The sequence below is a fragment of the Schistocerca piceifrons genome, chromosome 9 (assembly GCF_021461385.2).
Source record: "Schistocerca piceifrons isolate TAMUIC-IGC-003096 chromosome 9, iqSchPice1.1, whole genome shotgun sequence".
NCBI lineage: Eukaryota > Metazoa > Arthropoda > Insecta > Orthoptera > Acrididae > Schistocerca > Schistocerca piceifrons.
Window position 1 is genome coordinate 32,312,318 of NC_060146.1, and position 19,602 is coordinate 32,331,919.

General features: G+C 41.3%; 1 protein-coding gene across 2 annotated transcripts in view; it reads right to left on the minus strand.

Annotated features, from left to right (window-relative positions):
* Positions 1 to 19,602, minus strand: part of LOC124716893 — a 155,013-nt gene that overhangs the window by 1,659 nt on the left and 133,752 nt on the right. The window lies entirely within an intron of this gene.

The window sequence follows — 19,602 nt, forward strand, 5'->3', positions numbered from 1 at the left end:
GACTTACAGGTGGGTGTCTAAGGCTTTATGTAACACATTTATCACAAAGAGGGCAGCTTGTTTAATGGTGAAAATTAGTGTTGTAAACAAAATTAAACTTACATAAATGACAATGCTACACAGCTCTGTCCTCTGCAGTCTTAAATCTTATTTAAAATATTCACTTTCCTACCATCTTACAATGGAATTTTTCTTTAGTATACTTGGCATGCTCATTGTAAATTATGCAAAGGTATGGGTTCATGTTAATACTGTCAGGTAACAGAAAACAACATGGACTTTGCGAAACTTGTTTGAAATCCACACATTGCCTAACATCTCCCCTGAAGTATACATAATAAGTATGATCAAAAGGCAACCAATTTTCAATTTTTTTATTTTGTTGTACACATGTTCATGATGTATGTTTGCATTTTCAGCTGTATTGAATTCTTAGTTTATTGTTGACAGTTGAAAAGGCTTCCAAGTGCACAGCGAGTTTTTACTTTCAAAAAGGATGGATTGAAGAATTTGCATTCAATTTTGCTTCAAAAGTGGAATAAAGTGGAATAAAGTGCAGCACGACATTTTGGCGAATTTGGTACAAGTAAGGCAACAGTTGATGGGTGGTATAAATGTTTCAAAGAGGGTCGAGAAAATGTTGAAGATGATGACCGCCATGAACTCCCTAGCATGCCAATGCAAAAAAAAAAAAAAAAAACACTCTCGACACGGATCCAGAACTTCTAAAGAAGATGATCATTCCAAAGGCTCGTTGGGGGGGGGGGGGGGGGGGCGGCAGAGGAGGGGAGGGGGTACCAAACAGCAAGGTCATTGGTCCCATTATCTAAGGGAACAGAAATCAAGGGATGACCAACACAAACGGCACAGACCAGCCAAGGTGAAGATATAAGGGACAAGCAAAGAGGGTAAAGGGATGACAGGCCAGCAGAAAGAGGAAAGAACAGGGGGGGGGGGGGGGGGCAGGAGTACCCCAGGAACGCTATGAGTGGTGGGACACCAGTACCGCCACCAACCCGTCACACCAAACCATCATCACGATACAACAAGTAAAAAACGAGGGGAAGAGGACACAAGAAAAGGGGATACAAAACTGCAAAACAGAATAGACAAAATGGAGGAGGAGGGGGGAGAATCTGGCTGGTCTGGAATCAAAATCAAAGCCTCCATAACCAATGCCTACGCTGAGAGATAAAATTTCCAGAGGAATATTCGAAGATTTAAATGTTAGAGGGCAAACCACTTTCACGAAGAAAAACAAGGAGAGAGATAACCATGGGAGGGTCATTTGCTAACACCAGAGACGAAGGAGGTGGGAGGGCATATTTAGTGCGAAGGGCCAAAAGATGGGAGCAGCCTAGCAAAATGTGGGTCACTGTGAGGGGAGCATAGCAATTACAAGAGGTGGGGAGGGGGGCGGGGCTCAGTGCAGAGTAAAAAAACCATGGGTACTGTAGAATCCCACTGGCAGAGGCAAGAATGCCACGTGGTGGGAGCCTCTTTGATTGGATGAAGTTTATTAGACAGGGGGTAGCCTCCGAAGAGTCGGCCCATGATTAAGCAAAAAGGGATGTGATGTAAAGATGCAAATCCGCACCTGGAGGCAGCGGTGTAAAAGGTCTGGGAATTCATAAGTTGGGGCAGATGCCCAAAATTCATAAATGCCCAGGCATTTCAAAGATTAACTAATAAGCAGCACTTATAAAAATAGTTTAAGTTGATATTTTGTATTGGAAAAGCTGTTTTGCAGCACTGTTTCTTCAGTGTATGGATAACCAAGTTGAAAAAGTTGCTTGAGAGTTCTTAGGAGAAATAAATTTGACTTTGAAAATAACTTTTAACAACTTTAATTATGTCAATTCTTGGGGTAGTACATAATAAAAAAAGAAAAAGACAATGAGTTTAAAAGAAATTTTTGCGTTTATATTAAATAGCTAGCCTGTAGGTAGTATTTTCACTTCTACTGCAAAAAATTCTAAAAGTTGTCCTCGATCACTGTACCTAACTCAAGCACTTTTTTCAAATTCAGAGGCCACTTTAAACACTTTTTGATATGATTTTCCATTTTTTTTGCAATGTAACTTTTCGTATTCTATAAAACAATACTTATGAGATTCCTTTCTCTTTTAAATTCAAAAAGGCCCAAACAGAATCCTTATGCTTGAACACCCTGCATATGTTCAACAGCCTATTGTCTATAACACTGTAAATAACACAAAGACGAGATTATGTTGCTTCTCATTGAACCACATAGATTTTAATGACTGTCAGTCAGCCACATCAAAGTTGCCAGTTCCAGTTAACTAAATAACCCACAAAACTGCATTAATTTCCATAAATTACCAGCCACTCACTCAAAATTTCATCACTACCTATTTACAGTAACAGCAACAGCACTAATATTTCTTTAGAAGAAATTAGATTAAAAAAAGTTCATCCATAATGATTTTACTTATGGATGAGTCGCGTACCAATTCAGATTCCACAATTCCAAGAATTGTGGATTCTCTAGGAATCAACTAGTATCGGGATCTTAACGATTCCAGCATCTTGGACATTGATTCTTAGTTATTAAATCTTTTTAAGGTTACTGTTCTCATTTTATCTTCACAGCAGCACAGTCGTACAAAAGAAGATAAAGAAAGAAGCAGAAAAGAAAACTACAGTCTGTCTCAAATGTCGCTACATCTGACAATAACATCCACTGAAAACAGTTTAACATTTAAGAATATATTTATCATCAAGGAACACATGCCAGCTGTTTAATACATTCAGTAATAATTTTGTTATCAACAATCATTTTTCAATAACATTCAGTAATTTGACACGGATTATAAATGTGTTACATCATAAAGCGATGACCTAAGGAGTTTGTGTACTGAAAGCTGGAATGTTAGTAAAAAAAAGAAGAAGAATGTATTAAATGCATTTTAGTTTTTAGCTGGTAAATTATGTATTCAAGAAGTAAAGACTTTAAAAAGTACCTTTTTTTTAAGTGCGCACATTTTGGGCACTTAAAACTGCTCTGGGCAAATGCCCATTTATAACTGTCCTTCCCTCTGGGCATTTGCCCAGCCCACATCATTACCCGGATGGGGATAGAACAGGCAGTAGGTGTCCACCCCCAGCCAGTCAGTCAGTAAGTTTATTACCAGGGATATCAACGTGGCCAGGAACACACACAAAATCAACCGAAGAAGCAGCATTGCCAAGATCAACGAGAAAGTAATGGATGGCAGAGAACAAGGGGTAGCAGAGAAACTCTTAAGTGATAGCCTGAAGGCCACACATCGAGTTGATACATAACAAAACTCAGGTATGAGAGGACCATTTAATGAAGCAAAGGAACCAATAGATGGCCATCAATTCCGCAGTAAACATCCCACACGTAGCAGGCAAGAGAGGCCAAAGAAGATGTGAAGGCATACCCCACATGATCAGCAGATTTAGAGTCATCAGTGTAAAATGCAATGGTATCCTGAATCTCTTGTACGAGCATTCGGAACAGTCAATGAAACACCACTGAAGCGACCGAAGCTTTCGGACCCCGGAAGAGATCCACCCGGATATAGGGCGGAAGAACTAACCGGTGGGATTAGTTGGGAGAGAACATGGTTACGAGTACAGGGAGGGGGGAGATGGAAGTCGTGGCAGAGAGAAGTGAGACGAATCGCAACCGGTAAACCCACCTGAAGGCAGGCAGCGGGCGAGCAATGGCCTGAAGTTGTGAAGAGAATATAATAGGAGGGGTGAGCAGTGGGAGAGCGGATAGTGATGGCACAGGAAATCAGGAGCAGGGCCTGCCAAATTAAAAGGGGAAGGATCCCAGCATCAACCGGAAGACTATCAACAAGGCTAGTGGAAGGCACCGTAGTACAGTGACAGAAATGCAGCACCCTCAACTTAAGGGGAGAGGAATGAAAACCGTGCAAGAGTGTCTGTGTGGAAGCACAATGGATGGCACCCTGGAGCTGTCTTTCCACAGAGGTCACTGAGTGGGAGCTAGCCCAACTACAGAAATCATCCATATATAGAGCAGGGGTGACCAACGGTCCAGCAGAGGGCACAAGTCTATTAAGAGTGATGAGAAAAAGTACACTTAAAAGGGAGCCGTGTGGAATGCCATCGTCTCGGGTCTGTGGAGAACTGACAACAGTGCCAACACAGTCGCTTTTGAATGACTGGTGGGACAGAAATTGGTGAATAAAAATTGGCAGGGGGACCCCGAAGACCCCACTCGTGGAGTGTAAGGAGGATGTGATGGCACCAAGCTGTGTTGTAGGCCTTAAGAAGATAGAAGAAAACTGTGACAAGATGACAGCACTGAGAAAAGGCCTGCCGAACTGTGGTTTCTCATTGAAGCAGACCATCGTTCGAAGACCATTGCTCCCGTAAGCTGCACTGGTAAGGAGATGAAAAGGTCCCAAGATTCGAGGACCCGATTGAGCACAGGAAGAGCAGTACTCTCTCTCCACTGTGAGGGGAAAATGCCTTAGAGTCAAATACAGATATACACATGGACGAGATATTGTCATTGTTGAGAACTGAGATGTTGATGGAATTGGGGCCATGAACTGAATCATGGGAACAAGAGAGAGCCAGAAGAATTTCCCATACAGTAAAAGGACCATTCTAGGATTCACTTGACAAGGGTTAAAACGTAAGTGGGGAGCTTCAGTCCATTGTTTCTGGCGGAGGAAAGCAGCTGGATAGGACGCTGATGCTGATGTTGTCGCAAAATGGGTCGCAAAGTGTTCCGCAAGAACTGATAGATCTGTAAAAAGCAAACCTGGAAGGGCAAGGACTGGCATAGAAGACTACTGCTGACAACCGTGGAGAGTGCGGACTGTAGCACATACCTGTGAAGAAGGGACACAAGAACCCAGGGAGAATACAAAGTGTTCCCAAGACACCCACTTGCTCTATTTGTTTAAGTAACAGGCTTTGGCATGAAGACGTTCAAAGGTAGCAAGACCAGCAGAAGACGGGTGCCACTTAAGATGTTGCAAGTTGCAATGACAATCACAGATAGTGGTGACAATGACTGTGCTGCGCAATGGAACTGGTCGATGGCAAATGGGGCCTGTAAAATGGAAAATGCCAATGCCAGCAGGGCCTGTCAAGCGGGAAACAGCAATGCCGACAGTGAGAATTACCATATCGGACAGAGCATGGATGACTTCACCAATATAACCTGCTAAAGAAGATGTTAACATGACATGGGAGGTATATAGAGGCCAGTCAGAATGGTGGAAAGCCCAGCAGGATAACCTGGTCGTTGGGAGGTGCGATGGGAACGAGAGAATCTACAGGAAGTGATCGCGATCACAGAGGTCATCGTGTGGTGACCAGTGTAAGGAAGGAAGAAGGGGAGGGGCCGGGAAAGAGAGTGAAAGATCAATGGCATTGAAAGTGCCATATGCTGTGCTAAAATGAGTAGGGGAACTAAACCCTGACTAGACGAAAAAGCATTGCCCCACAAAGGGTAATGGGCATTATCATCATCAAGGATGAGGAAGTGCAGTTAAGGCAGCAGATGTACGTGGCCCGTAAGGAGTGGGACAGAGATAGCAAACCGTGACTGCAGAGTCCAAGTGAACCCAGGCAGCAACTGCTTCCAATGTGGTTCGAAGTGGGATCCATGTAACACCAATATCGATACAGACCAAAGTGCAAACATGACTGGAAGTCCTCAATGGGCCAACCTGGTTCCAACAAAGTGGTGGTGACAGAAGTATCCATTACAGTTCCTTCGAAATAGCACGTGGTTGGTATCCAAATGGGAGGTGAACGTGCTGGAGCCGATCACGCCACCAGGTCACAAACAAGGATGGTGTGACATCCATAAATAAGAGGTCAGACTCAGGTTGCGAGGAGGGGACATGGCATATTCCGAGGCATGGGATAGAGTGGGTGGCATGTCGAGGGACTCACATTTCTTTTTCTTCTTCTCTTTCATAGGTTGAAGAGAGCAGGGCACAAAGGGGCAGCAGACTTCCACAAGATCCGGATCCGAAAGAGAGCTGGTGTACTTGGGGTGCAAAGACTGTGCGTCCTGTGGCCCAGCTGTCGTAGCACGCCTCTGGCACCGATGGGCGCCGAAGAAGGGGGACATTTCTTCAGTCAGGGAGGGGAAGCGGCAACCAGAGGGGAGGGTGTGGGAACCACAAGGGAGGGGCAGAAAGGACATAACAGAGGCAAAAACACATCTACCTCTACATCTGCATCTATACTCTGCAAAACCACTGGTAGGTGCATGACGGAGGGTACGTCGCATTGTACCAGTGATTATGGTTTCTTCTTGTTCCATTAATGTACGGAGTGTGGGAAGAAAAATTGTCTGACTACCTCAGTGTGTGCAGTAATTATCCTAATCTTATTCTCACGATCCTTATGTGGGTGATAAACAGGGGACTGTAGAATATTCTTAAAATCCCCATTTAAAACTGGCTCTTGAAAGCTTGATGGTAGACTTTCTCGGGATAGTTTACCTCTATCTTCAAGAATCTTCCTGTTCATTTCCTTCGGTAACTATGTGACACTCTCCCACAGATTAAACAAAACTGTGACCATTCATGCTGGCCTTCTCTGTATACATTCAATATCCTGTGCAGTCCTATTTGGTAGTTTAACAATAACCTATGATGGCCTGCACGCGTGATTTGTAAGCAATGTCCTTTGTAGACTTATTGCACTTCCCCAGTATTCTACCAATAAAACCACGCCTACCACCTGCTTTCGCCATGAATGAGCCCATGTGATCATTCCATTTCATATTCCTACAAATTGTTCCACCCAGGTAATTGTATGAGGTGGTTGATTACAACAGTGACTCACAGATACTACAGTCGTAGAATACTATATTTTTTCATTTTGTGAAGTGCACAATTTTACATTCCTGGACATTGAGAGCAAGTTGCCAATCTTTGCACCACTTTGAAATCTTATCAAGATCTGACTAAATATTTATGCAGCTTCTTTCAGATAGTATTTCATTATAGATAACTCTTGCAAAAAGCGTGATTTTATTATTAATATTGTCTGCAACGTCATTGATATACAACATCAACAGCAAGGATCATAAAACTCGTCTCTGGATTACACCCAAAGTTACTTCTCCATCTGGCAAAGAGTTTCCATCCAAGAGAACAAGAAATACTGCATCTACCTGATTGACTTGATGCAAAGCCTTCAGCATGTCATGTGAGAAAATTGCAAGTTGGGTTTCCCACAGTTGATTTTTTCAGAATACATGCTGGTTCACATTGAAGAGGTCATTCTGTACAAGATACCCCAGTAGAAGTCACTGACACAGAATCAAGTAGACATATTTCTGATGAGCTTCAATGTAAGATAAATGATCAGGAGACTTATATTTTGTATCTCTTTTCCTTTCTCGTAAGCTGGACAATTTGGTGAGCACAGAGAGTGATGGTCATGACAATTAACACTCTCGGGTGGCAGAACACTGGCTGCCCTAAAGGAGTGCGTGTCCATATGCACCACATAGAGCAGGGCTTTCCAACGTGTGGTCCGCAGACCCCTTAGGGGTCCGCCGGTTCTTTCTAGGGGGTCCGCGGCCACCTTTCACCAAATCATGTAAAATAATGAGTAAAATTATTGAATAAAACTGTGAAAATCAAATTCATCACTATTTTTTTTTTTTTTTTTTCGTGTGAAAAACGTGTACTTTTACTTCAGGTCGTATTCACCAGCAGCCTCTGTGGTTCCTAAGTGAGAACGCATACACAGTTTAGTGCTGAAGAATGCGGCTTCCCTGATCGACTGTTTCGCAAGAATATGGGAGTCGTTTGTGCGCCGGCTCACGGCGCTAGATGCACTGAAACCTCTTACACATGCGCGGAGCGAGCTTTGTCGACCAATCACAGTGCTCGCTGGCACGTATGCGGCCCCAGGCATCATTAAATATTAAATTTGCTTTGTCAGTGCACTACCTATTTCATAAGTCGATTTTTTGACCAGTTTATTACTTCTAACATGGATCGGTGGCTGAAGTCAGGATCATTGAAGAAGGGTGCAGTTTTTCCATCGCCTTCGCAACAAGGGAAGTTTCCAGTTGAAATGAATGAGGAGGGAGGACGACCAAATGAAGAACAATCACAAGAAGCTCCACAGCCGGATTTATTGGCTCTGAACACTAGGCGACTTAACTTCTGAGGTCATCAGTCGCCTAGAACTTAGAACTAATTAAACCTAACTAACCTAAGGACATCACACACATCCATGCCCGAGGCAGGATTCGAACCTGCGACCGTAGCGATAGCTCGGTTCCAGACTGCAGTGCCTAGAACCGCACGGCCACTCCGGCCGGCCCAGATTTATTATGTGAAAACGCATCAAGTACTCCATTGGTTGCAATATCCTGTGGAAGTGGGATAGCCGGCCCGAGTGGCCAAGCGGTTCTAGGCGCTACATTCTGTAACTGTGCGACTGCTACGGTCGCAGGTTCAAATCCTGCCTCGGGCATGGATGTGTGTGATGTCCTTAGGTTAGTTAGGTTTAAGTAGTTCTAAGTTCTAGGGGACTGATGACCTTAGAAGTTAAGTCCTATAGTGCTCAGCGCCATTTATTTTTAAGTGGGATAACGAACAAGCGTAAGTACAGCGAAAACTATTTAGAAATGGGCTTTATGGAGACAAAGGAGGGTAAAGCTCAGTGTGTAATTTGTGCGCCTGTCCTTCCGAACAGTTCAATGCTCCCAGTTAAATTGCGCCGTCATTTTGAAGGTACTCACCCGGGTTTCCAGGCTAAAGACATCGATTTATTTAAAAGGAAGAGTGCTGAACTAGCTGCTTCTCAGCATTGTATTAAAACTCTTGCAAAAACAATTAATGAAAATTCATTAAAAGCTTCTTTCTTGGTTAGTTATCAAGTGGCAAAAACAGGCAAAGCTCATACCACTGCAGAAAATCTCATAATTGTATCGTTAATTTCAAGTTGTTTTCATTCATCTCTAAACCAAAGACTATTGATACTTCGAGGGAGGGGGGGGGGGGGGGGGGGGGGGGGAATTTAAAGTTACTGTGCTCTTGACTGACTAGGAGTCCGCCATGGATTTTCGACTGAAGAAGGGGTCCGCCAGCTGGAAAGGTTGGGAAGTCCTAACATAGAGGTTCCACTGTACATCAGAAATACGTGCCTGAAATGCAGGCAGCAAAAGCGCCTGCACGAGTGGCAGGACATATGGCGTCACTCACACCAACAACATATAACCTTTACCTCTCTCAAAAGCCAGAATACATGCGCTGTTGTCTGTGCTTGGCCCAGATTTCCCCATCCATTTGAATGAAGAAGTCCCTATGAAAAATGAGTCTCTGCACCATATTCAAAAACTGGTGAGGTGTAATGGACATCACAACATCGCCAAGATGATCACAACCATGAAGGGCTGCAGACTGGGCAACAGAAGTAGTTTTGAACAACAGGGAACGTAACCACATCTTACCGAGTTACTCCACTTCGCTAAACTTGTCTTCAATATTTTCCCCAAAACATAATGGCTTTGTGGAGGTGAATGTGTCCTCATCTATCAAGTACAGACCAGTGGTGGATTTACAGATAGGCCCATTAGGCATGGCACCTTAAGGGGGGGGCGGCATTTTTTGCTCTGTACTCATTTTAACCTTTTACGTTTTGAAATAACCTCGCTTACAAACGACAAAAATTTTAATATTGTTAAACAACTTGCTAGTTTAAGTAAGTCTTAAGAACGAAATCTGACAATACAAGTTTGGAAGTATACAAATTTACTTGATGACCGGGTTCCTGTCTGGTATCATCTTCATGATTGTTCAAAATATTTTGAAGTAAACTGTCAGGATGGCAATATACAATACAATGTTTGAAATGTTAATATTCTGAGAATGTTGTCAGCTTCTACTTAACCCTACCATATTTTCCCCATGAAAATACCAAGAACCCTGAAAAGCTCTGATAAACTAATCAGCAGTTTCTTAAATGCTGTAACTTGTGTGGACCTCAGTTTGTAAAACCCAACTCTACTTAAATTTCTTATAGAAATTATGGGCAAGTATCAAGTCAACCTTCCATTACTGTAATTAATGTGAAAGCTCTGTGGTCTTCAATATCTGAGCTTTGATTTAATGATACCTGTGTAACAAAACCTGTTGATACTAGGAATGTTTTACATTTTTAAACACACATTTATACGAAAAGCACACAAGCAGAATATCTAACAATGTGTGAAATACACTTCACAACAGTTTAAAATTTTTATTTATTAACTTACTCAGTTACTTTTTTAGGCAAAAAACCAACTTTCATTTGTCTTATTTATTGTGCTGCAGCCTGTACGATACCAAAAGTTCCCACTCTGTGCAATCAAATAGTACGTAACATTGCAAATTTTATATTAAACTTCTTAACTAAGCTTTTTTTCTTCAAGGAAAGGTTATTTTTGTTTTATGTTGGAACAAAAGGTGCATTTGTGTGTAGACATAAAAATAATGTTCACACAAATGACAACACACCACATTAACTGCCAACACGACTACTTAACCCTTAACCACTATAGTCATTCACAAAAACACAACTTCTATGGAGGGGTCTCTCAGACCGCATTTTTATATTTCATATATTAAACCAGAATTTTGCCTCCCCCCATGAACCATGGACCTTGTCATTGGTGGGGAGGCTTGCGTGCCTCAGCGATACAAATGGCCATACAGTAGGTGCCATACAGTAGGTGAGAGGCCAGACAAACGTGTGGTTCCTGAAGACAGGCAGCAGCCTTTTCAGTAGTTGCAGGGGCAACAGTCTGGATGATTGACTGATATGGCCTTGTAACACTAACCGAAACGGCCTTGCTGTGCTGGTACTGAGAACGGCTGAAAGCAAGGGGAAACTACAGCCATAATTTTTCCCGAGGGCATGCAGCTTTACTGTATGATTAAATTATGATTGCGTCCTCTTGGGTAAAATATTCCGGAGGTAAAATAGTCTCCCATTCGGATCTCCGGGCGGGGACTACTCAAGAGGACGTCGTTATCAGGAGAAAGAAAACTGGTGTTCTACGGATGGGAGCGTGGAATGTCAGATCCCTTAATCGGGCAGGTAGGTTAGAAAATTTAAAAAGGGAAATGGATAGGTTAAAGTTAGATATAGCGCGAATTAGTGAAGTTCGCTGGCAGGAGGAACAAGACTTTTGGTCAGGTGAATACAGGTTTATAAATACAAAACCAAATAGGGGTAATGCAGGGTTTAATAATGACTAAAAAAACAAGGAGTGCGGGTAAGCTACTACCAACAGCATAGTGAACGCATTATTGTGGCCAAGAAAGACATGAAGCCCACGCCTACTACAGTAGTACAAGTTTATATGCCAACTAGCTCTGCAGATGACGAAGAAATGTATGAGGATATAAAAGAAATCATTCAGATAGTGAAGGGAGACGAAAATTTAATAGTCATGGGTGATTGGAATTAGATAGTAGGAAAAGGAAGAGAAGGAAACGTAGTAGGTGAATATGGTTTGGGGGGAAGAAATGAAAGAGGAAGCCGTCTGGTAGAATTTTGCACAGAGCTTAACTTAATCATAGCTAACACTTGGTTCAAGAATCATAAAAGAAGGTTGTATACATGGAAGAAGCCTGGAGATACTGACAGGTTTCAGATAGATTATATAATAGTAAGACAGAGATTTAGGAACCAGGTTTTAAATTGTAAGACATTTCCAGGGCCAGATGTGGACTCTGACCACAATCTATTGGTTATGAACTGTAGATTAAAACTGAAGAAACTGCACAAATGAGGGAATTTAAGGAGATGGGACCTGCATAAACTGACTAAACCAGAGGTTGTATAGAGTTTCAGGGAGAATACAAGGGAAAAATTGACAGTAATGGAAGAAAGAAATACAGTAGAAGAAGAATGGGTAGCTTTGAAGGATGAAATAGTGAAGGAAGCAGAGGAGCAAGTAGGGAAAAAAGACGAGTGCTAGTAGAGATCCTTGGGTTACAGAAGAAGTATTGAATTTAATTGATGAAAGGAGAAAATATAAAAATGCAATAAATGAAGCAGGCAAAAAGGAATACAAACATCTCAAAAATGAGATCAACAGGAAGTGCAAAACGGCTAAGCAGGGATGGCTAAGAGGACAAATGTAAGGATGTAGAGGCTCATCTCATTAGGGGTAAGCTACAGGAAAATTAAAGAGACCTTTGGAGAACAGACAACCACTCGTATGAATATCAAGAGCTCAGATGGAAACCCAGTTCTAAGCAAAGAAGGGAAAGCAGAAAGGAGGAAGGAGTATATAGAGGGTCTACACAAGGGGGCTGTACTTGAGGACAGTATTATGGAAATGGAAGAGGATATAGATGAAGATAAAATGAGAGATATGATACTGCATGAAGAGTTGGACAGAACACTGAAAGACCTGAGTCGAAACAAGGTCCTGGGAGTAGACAACACTCCATTACAACTGCTGACAGCCTTGGGAGAGCCAGTCCTGATAAAAGTCTACCATCTGGCGAGCAAGATTTATGAGGCTGGTGAAATACAATCAGACTTCCAGAAGAATATATTAATTCCAATCCCAAAGAAAGCAGGTGTTGACAGATGTGAAAACTGCCGAACTATCAGTTTAATAATTCACAGCTGCAAAATACTAACGCGAATTCTTTACAGACGAATGGAAAAACTGGTAGAAACGGACCTCGGCGAAGATCTGTTTGGATTCCGCAGAAATGTTGGAACATGTGAGGCAATACTGACCTTACAACTCACCTTAGAAGAAAGATTAATGAAAGGCAAACCTATGTTCCTAGTATTTGTAGACTTAGAGAACGCTTTTAACAATGTTGACTGGAAAACTCTCTTTCAAATTCTAAAGGTGGCTGGGGAAAATACAGGTAGCGAAAGCTATTTACAATTTGTACAGAAACCAGATGGCAGTTATAAGAGTCGAGGAGCATGAAAGGGAAGCAGTGGTTGGGAAGGGAGTGAGACAGGGTTGTAGCCTCTCCCTGATGTTATTCAATCTGTATATTGAGCAAGCAGTAAAGGAAACAAACGGAAAATTCGGAGTAGGTATTAAAATCCATGGAGAAGAAATAAAAACTTTGAGGATCACCGACGACATTGTAATTCTGTCAGAGACAGCAAATGACTTGGAAGAGCAGCTGAACGGAATGGACAGTGTCTTGAAAGGAGGATATAAGATGAACATCAACCAAAGCAAAACGAGGATAATGGAATGTAGTCGAATTAAGTCGGGTGATGCTGAGGGAATTAGATTAGGAAATGAGACACTTAAAGTAGTAAAGGAGTATTGCTATATGGGGAGCAAAATAACTGATGAAGGTCGAAGAAGAGAGGTTATAAAATGTAGACTGGCAACGGCAAGGAAAGTGTTTCTGAAGAAGAGAAATTTGTTAACATCGAGTATAGATTTAAGTGTATGGAAGTCATTTCTGAAAGTATTTGTATGGAGTGTAGCTATGTATGGAAGTGAAACATGGACGATAAATAGTTTGGACAAGAAGAAAATAGAAGCTTTTGAAATGTGGTGCTACAGAAGAATGCTGAAGATTAGATGGGTAGACCACCTAACTAATGAGGAGGTATTGAATAGGATTGGGGAGATGAAGAGTTTGTGGCACAACTTGACTAGAAGAAGGGATCGGTTGGTAGGACATGTTCCGAGGCATCAAGGGATCACCAATTTAGTATTGGAGGGCAGCGTGGGGGGTAAAAATCGTAGAGGGGGACCAAGAAATGAATACACTAAGCAGATTCAGAAGGATGTAGGTTGCAGTAGGTACTGGGAGATGAAGAAGCTTGCACAGGATAGAGTAGCATGGAGAGCTGCACCAAACCAGTCTCAGGACTGAAGACCACAACAACAATATATAATTTCTTGACTTCCTGTCATTCATTACAGTTCTTAGAGGAGGCCTTCGTAGATTTTTTTTTAAAACAATACAGTATTATAAACACTCTAACAATTAAAACAAAGCGAAATCTGGAGTATATTTTTATTTGATGAGTTACGAAAATAACAGCAAATAGTTAGCTCTGTATTCACACACAGATTTAATCAGAGGGATTATATTACAAATTGGCAATATAACTAGGTGGAAAAATCCAACTTGACTTTCGTCAGCTTTCAGTTTATGACTCATCTTTGCAATGTAGAGAGAATATTTCAGTTCATAAGTCTATGAATGGAGAAACTTCGCCACGTTTTACTTCTAAAATTATAAGTAAAAACTAAATACTTGTTCTCATGTGTCACTGAATCATACTTTAGTCAATTTCCAGCTCCAAACACTTCATGCAGACCTTTTTGGAACACTCCAAACAAATCGTAACACCACACTGTTGACATGGATACTTTTTTTTCCTCCTCACACGAGGAGGGCAAAAGGCACACGTTTGTCGAATTATTCTTTCGGTGTCTGAGGCTCATATTGTAAGTGAAGTATTCTTCAGGTGGTGTCATTCAACTCTCGTGGCAAGCGTCCAACAGAAATTCTACGCTTCATATGATGTTCAATTAGGTCTATGGCTAGTGCCTTCATGAAACGCAATCTAATCATTACTTCTGCCTTGGGGTAAGCTTGACGTACCACATAACAATTTATACCACAAGAAACATCCATTAATGAGAAGAAAATGGCCAAAGGCCATCTTGTTGTCCAGCAACTTGACGAATAAGCTGCACACCTTCGATCAAGACAGTCCACACCATCTTTTGTTGTGTTATAAAACAGGATGATGTCAGATTTACCGGATTTAGGATCACTGTTTACTGAATGATGCACAGAAGAGATCAGTATTGCAGTTTTGGACTTCTTGGGCACGGAGGAAACCAGAGTCATGTCTTCTGCAAAGCCGTAAACAGATATCTTCACACCACATTTTTTATTAGGAAATAAGTTCTGTGGGATCTCCTTTTTGTTCTTTTTCAGTGTACCAAAGTATGTGAGACCTTTTTCTGGAAGTTTATCGACTAGTTCTACTGATGAGTACCAGTTCTCACCTTTAACATTTCTCCTTGTGTTTTCGATGGGTTTTGCCAATCGAAGAACAGCCTGTGTGGCAACACTGTGACCTTTCTCATGGCTGGGAAGGGTGTGACCGTCGCTGCCTTTTCCAGAATAAATGTGTGCATTGTATAAGTAATTAGTACCAGTGTCAATCAAACACTAAACTTTCAGGCCATGCTTTGCCGGTTTGTTTGGCATGTACATTCTAAACCCACACCTTCCACGAAAAGGAACAAGCATTTCATCGACACACACTGTTTGTGGCACCTACAGAGTAGCAAAGTTGACTGTTTTCAATGAAATGCAAAAAGATTTGTAAAATTGCTGCTGATTTGTCTATTTTCTTTCTTTCCACACTATCATCTGGATTGTCAAATTGTAATGCAGATAATAAAAACAGAAATCTTTCTTTGCTAACAGTACACCTGAAAACATCTCTGCCTGTTCCATCGGTTGCAAACAAGCTGTAAACAGACTCGTTCCCTGACTTGAAAATGGCCGAATACAGTAATAGACGAATTAGAGCCTTCAATTCAATGAAATCAACGTCTTGTACATAGGATACTCGATTGTTAGCATACTGTGCTCCAAGCTTAGATATTTTAAGATCTGTCCGTTGGTTGACAATTTTTTAAGTGCCTTAAAACGAGTAACAGTGAAAAAAGCAATTATCGAAGGAAAGGTGAGAACGAGAAGCCAATGTTCTAAAAACACTCTGCGTAGTAGATAAATTTTTCGCAAAAAGTGTTGTTGGTTTGACATCGAGTTCAGTAGCACGGATAATATTTGTGGCACTGCAACTGTTCTAGAAGAAGTAAATACAGACGAAACAAAAGTTAAAAATGAAGAAAAGCAAATTGTTACTGATATCGAGTTTCACGCAAAACTAAGTGCCGAGTAAGATATTGCAAAAAGAAATAAACTTGTTGCAAAACTAAGTGTCGAGTAAGATATTTCAAAAAGAAATAAACTTGTTAGAGATGATCTTGCAGAATGGTTTGTCAGTGAATCAACAATCGACATTACCTTACCACGTGGCATTAATCAAAATTGCAACGGTGATTTTTCCAATTCGAGAAGATCGATAGGCGATAAAACCAGATATTTGAACAAAAATGTATTCTACCGTAAACTTTTAAATGGTGAATCAACTATACTTGATTTTCTAGTATTCTCCTGTAGCACTAGTGCTGTTTTTTTTGTACACGAGTTAAATTGTTCGGAGGTAAGCCCGCGATTGCTACTAACGGTATTGCAGATTGGAAAAATATTTCTAATATTTTATTTCAACATGAGAATTCACTTGAACACAAAAATTCTGAGTTATCTCTCTTAACAAGAAAAAAGTCAGTTGGAACAATAGATAACCATTTCGAGTCATATGTCGAGACAGGGCTTCCCCTACGTGGGCACGTTGAAAGATTCCATTAATTGCAGAATGGTCAATTTATGATGTCTCTCGAACTTATAGCAGAGTTTGACGCTTTTCTCGCCAAGCACATTGAACGATACGGAAATCCAGGGCAGGGACATACAAGTTATCTTTCTTCAACAATCTGTGATGAAATAATGGAGCTTCTTTCTGAACGAATAAAAAGAATTATCGTAAGTGAAATAAAACAGGCCAAATATTTCTTTATAATAGTAGATTCTACTGAGGACATTTCACATATTGATCAATTATCTTCCATATTAAGACATGCGAACGAGAATGGTGAACCTGTTGAATGTTTCCTTCTGTTTTTACCAAACCCAGGACACAAATCCTTAAACTTAGCTGAGGCCATGCTAAAAGTCCTGTCTACAAATTCCATCGATATTACTGACAGTAGAGGCCAGTTATATGACAACACAAGCAATATGTCAGGAACCTAGACTGGTTTGCAGGCACGCATTAGAAAACTAAATCTGAAAGCGCATTAGGTGCCTTGTGCACATTCTTAGGGCGGCAACGCACTAAGCAGACTGGCTGCAGCAGCCAGTAAAACAATGACGGCGTATGGTAGGCCGCGCACTGGGCAGCCAGAATTCTCTGGCTGCGGCAGCCAGAATTCTCTGGCTGCGGCAGCCAGGTGGCAACAGCATGTCTCGCAGTGAGCGAGTATATATGGCTGCCTGCAGTCTCCGTGAACTCGTCCGAGCAGCAAGACCGTGTGTTCGAGTGACCGAGAGACGAAATACACCGTGACTTTTGATACGGAGAAATTTATTCCTGAGGTTGAAAACCGAAAGGCGATCTGGGATATTTGATCAGAAGAATGCAATGAACGTCATTTTGAAGAGAAGGAGTTGGGAGGAAATAACAAATATAATGTGTGAGCAGAATATGAGTGGAAAATGACAAAAATGAATTTGGTAAGTGTTTTTTATTTACTACATAATGAACATTTGTTATACGTACAATAATGGAAAAGAGGGTATTAATTTACACTTAACAATAATTGATACTAAATCACTTGGAAGCACATTATCTAAACGACACAGATAACACAGCTCTACAAAATAAATTTTTTTTTTTTCGTTGCCAGGGAAGTTTGAACGAAAATGGGATATTGTTATGATACTCATTCCGAGTATATTTGTACTTTTTCCAAATTGGCTCTGGTTTTTGAGATATAGGTTATTTGTGGAAATGAGAGTTTCATGTGGATAATATCGACTGCAGGGTCCATATATGGTGTAATGTATTTGCTACCTGTTTTTTAATTAGTGATATTGTACTATCTTTATTAAACAATTGTGCTCAGGGAGTGCATCTGTGTGGTTGAGGATTACATCATGCAAACATCACACTGTCAGCATGTGTTAAGTCCTGTTGTGCGGTGCGTGTGTTGAAGATATTGAGGGTTGTGCAGATTTGAATTCGGCGGTACTCGACATTCATTTGTTGGCCGAGGTAATCCCCGCAACAGCCGATAGGTAGCGTTCAGTGTAAACAAGAAAAATGGCGATGGTCGAAAGTCACACACATGTGCAGTGCAGCTTCAAGGAGATAGAACCTTTTCATCGTGACGTAGCAAATAAGAGGCGAGTATTCATTTCACACAAAACAATTAATGATGTTTGTTGGATGTGATTGACATGCAAATACAAGAAAGTTCTGCATAATATGTAGTATTTGTGCAATTTTGTTTTAGGAAAACATGAGTTCTTCACGCTGTCTTTGCGTGAACCATCCAGATGAGTTCTGCTACATTTGTGGTGAATACGTTCTTCAAAAGAACAGGAAGAATATCACTCCTTTTGTGAAGGAAGCGTATCTGGCATATTTCGGAATTAAACTTGGAGATCAAGGCAAGGCGTGGGCACCCCATAAAGTTTGTAAATGCTGTGTGGAGTGCTTACGGCAGTGGACAAAACGAAAAAGGAAAAGCTTAAACTTCAGAGTGCCTATGGTATGGCGAGAGCAGAAGAACCATACAGATGATTGCTATTTTTGCATTGTTAATGTGAAAGGTTTCAATAGGTTCAAAAAACGAAAGTGGGAATATCCCGATTTGGAGTCAGCAAGAAGACCGGTGGTGCACAGCAACGATGTTACTGTACCAACCTTCACAACATTACCCACGCTAACATCATCAGATGACGATGTGCACGGCGAGGAATGTACAAGTAGTGGTTCGGAATACGAAGGACGTGAGACACAATCCCAGCAGTTCGACCAGAAGGAGCTCAGTGACTTGATACGAGAACTCAATCTTTCAAAGCAAGCATCAGAACTCTTAGCATCCAGGCTTAAGGAAAAGAACTGTCTTCATCCAAGTGTTAAAATAACAGCTTACCGGACGAGAGAAGAAAACCTTCTTCCATACTTCAACCAAGAAGAGGTTATAGTGTATTGCAGCAATATACCTGGACTTTTACTTGAATTGGGGCTGCCGGAATATAGACCAGAGGACTGGCGTCTCTTCATAGACAGTTCCACTAGAAGTTTAAAATGTGTTCTCCTACACAATGGCAATCGTTACGCATCTATTCCAATTGCCCACTCAACAAAACTTTGTGAAGCATATGCTAACATCAAGATGGTTCTGCAGAAAATTCAGTATATGCAGCACCAGTGGTTGATTTGTGTTGATTTGAAAATGGTGAACTTCTTGCTTGGACAACAAAGTGGATACACAAAGCACCCATGTTTTATCTGCATGTGGGATAGTAGGGCAAAGCACGAACATTGGAAGCAGAAAACATGGCCTCCAAGGGAACATATGGCTGTTGGTGAAGCAAACATCATTAATGAACCTCTGGTTAGTAGGGACAAGATTGTTCTTCCACCATTACATATTAAGTTAGGACTAATGAAGCAATTCACCAAAGCTTTAGACAGAAATGGTAATTGCTTCACATACATCTGCAATACGTTCCCTGGACTCAGTAGTGAAAAACTTAAGGCAGGAATATTTGATGGTCCTCAAATTCGCAGGCTCATCAACGATACCAATTTTACAAGTGTCATGACTGTCACTGAAGCATCGGCCTGGAACAGTTTTGTCGCTGTTGTAAAATGTTTTTTGGGCGATCATAAAGCTCCCAATTACGAGGAACTGGTCAAAAACATGCTCACTAACTT